Source organism: Thunnus maccoyii, chromosome 17 (assembly GCF_910596095.1).
Source record: "Thunnus maccoyii chromosome 17, fThuMac1.1, whole genome shotgun sequence".
Taxonomy (NCBI): domain Eukaryota; kingdom Metazoa; phylum Chordata; class Actinopteri; order Scombriformes; family Scombridae; genus Thunnus; species Thunnus maccoyii.
In genome coordinates this window covers 27,046,274-27,049,979 of record NC_056549.1, presented here as the reverse complement: position 1 = coordinate 27,049,979, position 3,706 = coordinate 27,046,274, and the positions used below count along the sequence as shown (strand labels likewise).

At 39.3% G+C, this 3,706-nt stretch overlaps 2 long non-coding RNA genes across 2 annotated transcripts; both read left to right on the top strand.

Annotated features, from left to right (window-relative positions):
- Window positions 1-995: 995 nt before the first annotated feature.
- On the top strand, window positions 996-1,622 carry LOC121882881. The gene is made up of 3 exons (XR_006092177.1): window positions 996-1,255; window positions 1,333-1,417; window positions 1,523-1,622. It is a non-coding gene; the product is annotated as an uncharacterized LOC121882881 (long non-coding RNA).
- A 777-nt stretch (window positions 1,623-2,399) lies between these two features.
- Window positions 2,400-3,099, top strand: LOC121882657. Its single transcript, XR_006092138.1, has 3 exons — window positions 2,400-2,580; window positions 2,749-2,899; window positions 2,994-3,099. It is a non-coding gene; the product is annotated as an uncharacterized LOC121882657 (long non-coding RNA).
- The last annotated feature ends 607 nt before the right edge of the window (window positions 3,100-3,706 follow it).

The window sequence follows — 3,706 nt, the reverse complement described above, 5'->3', positions numbered from 1 at the left end:
CTTGAGAAAGCAGATCAGCAGCAGGAAAAGAAACAAGAGGAAGAACATGAAAGTCTACCACTGACGAAAAATCCTGAGACGTTAGAGCAGAGGGAGATAGATGAGCCATGAGGGAAAGAGGGAAGACAGGGTCCCAAGATCAAAGACCACTGTGGAGCTGCATCCTATGGGTGCTCTTTTAAAAATGAATGGTCACAAAAATGGCCATTCATAACCAAGGGGACACTAAGTACACATTATTTGTGCTCCGTATGCGGGGTAGAAAATGCTTGCTGTCACCAGGCAGATGTTACTAGGCACATAAACAGCAAAGGCCATCAGGAAAAACAGAAGGCACTGTAATTCAGCCGTACTCAGTGCCACTTCCTTCTGCTGGGGCAATGACTGCCCAAGAAGTGAAGGTTGGTAATGCATAGTTATGGTTATGTAGTAGAGGGAAATGACACTATACCCTTTACATAAGCTCATTTTATAAATAGTTTTGCCTTTTTGTAGCTGGCATGACCTGAATTCATTGTGTACATTCAAATCAATCAAAATCTAACATCAATACAATTGTATCTTGCAGACAAGGAGGGCAGAATTAAAAATGGCTGTGATGCTGGCAAATCATAATATACCACTGGCTGTCACAGATCATCTGGGGTTGCTCATGAAAGAGTGCTTCAAAGATTCAGCTACTGCACAGGAGTACAAATGTGCAAGAACCAAGACCTCCTGTATTATAAATAAAGCAGTGGCCCCACATTTCAAAAACACACTGGTAGTGCCAGAGGTACCCTTATTACAGATGGTTCAAATGACACAGGTAGGAAGGAAATGCCTTTACATCCTGGTATTCATTGAACAACATTCTTTTCTCTTTTTCTTTTTTATTCTAACCACATTTTTGAAGTATGTGAGCTGACTTTACTATATTTTTTCGATTTTCGCTAAGATAATGGGCTAATTTAACTTAAATCCATTATCTTACATTAACTTTTGTCAGTGTTTGATGTGAACAAGGTTCCTTGGCACGTGCACCACAACTAGAACCAGATCTGGCACAGCGGAGCTCCTCTTCTGGAAGATTGTTCCTGCCTCACAAGATAATAATATTCCATTGTGCCACTGTGTTGGCATCTCTGTAGACAATGCAGCCATGAACATCGGACAACACAGAATTCTACAGAAAAACAGTAGTGTTTATGTACATGGTTGCCAACGTCATGTTTTACACAACACTGCAAAACAAGCAGGTCTTGCCTTTGCTGAGGTAAGTGTAGTTTGAATATATGTTTAATATTTAGGTGATGTACAGAGGATGAATTCACTAAAAATGTTTAATTGCAGGAGTCACTTTTTGACCTAGAGGATGTGGTGGTTGATGTGGACTTTTGGTTTAAAAGCAGCACCAATTACAAGGGTTTTCTGGCAGGTATCAATTTTTCAGCCAGTTCTACAAAAATGATCCAAATGAATTTTTAAGCAGTTAACCAGTGTCAACTCTTACACAATTATGGAATTATTTGCCTTTGCACAGAGTTTTGTGAGCTCTTTGAGTCAGATTACATGGAAATCCTAGAGCATGTCTCTGTGCAGTGGTTCGTTCTCAGATTATACGTGGCACTTGCGTATTTAAAAAAAACAGGTAAGACAAAGATCCAAATCCATGCTATAATATGCAATCTTAAAATTGACACTATGTTTGTGAGTTGTAGCCTTGTTTTCTCTCACTTATAGAAAAGAATCAACCAAGATTGAAGGGGTACGGGGAGCCTTTTCTGACTGAAGTGTACCTCCTTTTCTACCAGCCTCCACCTTTCTGAATCTCACTGCACTAATATAATATTTGGCTGAGATGTAATACTTTTCAGATGATTAAACTCATCCACAAGCTCTGCTCTAAGTTCATCTTGCCCACAGTACTACAGACCCATCACAGGCCTCTGGCCATTCCATATGTGAATAAGGAAAACCATCTGCCTGGTAAATTTAATTTAGTGCAAAATAAAGTAAGATGTGTATGTATGTGTAGTAACAGTCAAAAGTCTGGACACACTTGATATGTCTTCTTTTCAATTATATTGAAGTTCATGTATGAATACAATGATGTGATTACTTCTAGACTGATTGTTCCATAATTTTTGACACACAAAAAAACAAAAGCTTCAACAACTAGGCATGTCCAGACTTTTGATTGGTACTGCATGTATATGTATGTAATATATTGTCTTTTGGAATTATATGACTCGTAATCAGTAAACTACTAAGATGAACCTCAAGGAAAGGCTTGTATGTAGGTGTTTTTTATGAAAGTACATTGGATTTGATTGTGTTTTCTGCATCTCAAACAGGAATCAAACTGAATGTCAGCTTCACCACCAGAGCGTGGCTCAACCAACTACTGAAAGCTTGGGACATCACAGCCCAGCAACTGCAGATATTCCACACTGCAGCCCTGAAGCTGTTGATGAGAGCTGTAGAATACGCTCTACAAAGTCTGCCTCTGAGAGACCCCTTGCTGAAGCATGCCAGATTTGTGGATGTGAGGCAGAGGGCAGAATGTTGGGTAGAGGATGCCCTTTACTTTGTGCAGAGGTAGAATTTATATATTAATTTTTACCAAAGTACTCATATTAATTTCTTCAGAAATTAATAACAAATAAAAAAAGGATACTTTTTTTCTGAAAAACTACTCATTATCACCTAAGTATATCTCATATGGAGTGAATACAAGTTTGTAACTCTTGTTTCGCTTCAAAAAAGGTACGTCCACTGTCTCCCCTACCACAGCCCACAGGAACATGACGCACTGGGGGAGGAGTTCTTAGACTATCAGACGATGCCTATGCCTAGTTTGGCAGCAGACCCAGACATTGAGAGCTTCTGAGCCAACATGGCAAGCTTAAAACACAAGGTCAGAAATCTATGTCTCATTTGAAAACTTGACTTATTTTCGGTGTCTAAATGTATTAATGGTGCAACTTAACCCTGTTGTCTGTGTTTTATAGGTGACAGGGGTGGGCAGGTTTGAGAGACTCTCTGTTAATGCTAAAGTGGTATTAGTCCTGTTACACTCCATTGCTGACGGGTATTTGGTGGGCTGAACAAAACAAAAACTAGTAACAGTCTGGCCCTGGAGGGAACACTGACCTCTAATGACAATTAAGATGGCAGACTTGGAGCCATACTTCAAGTGGGAGCCACCCCAAATGATCAAGGCTGCAAAATCAGCCACGAGTACAACAGAGCACATGAGAATGAGTGAATTGTTTTACACTGATGTTTCTGCGTGTACTTGTGCTGCATATGGCTGTTGTTCACCTAGATTTTAATATTTCAAATAGTACTGTTTTTTGGTGTAAAAATACAAAAATTTTAAGCCCTAAGCTTCTAGGAGGAGAAGCCTTATGAAGATAGGTTCTAGATAGGCTTACATGAGAGGACTGTACACTTAAGAGTGGCAAGGTTTCAGGTATCAAAGTAATGTTACAATCTGACTGTTCCAGATGTAGCCCTGCTGTGTTTGTTCTTGTTCATATTGTATTCATTTTTCTACCGTTATTTTCTCTGGTTCTGGGTCTGCATTAAGATGATAATTTATTCAAACACAGGAACAAATCTCACTCCAAGCTTAAATCAAAAGTTGGCAGCCCTTCCCTAAACCCTCCCTTTTACTCACTTTTTTTTTTTAATACAAAATTCTCCCTCATCACCACACTCA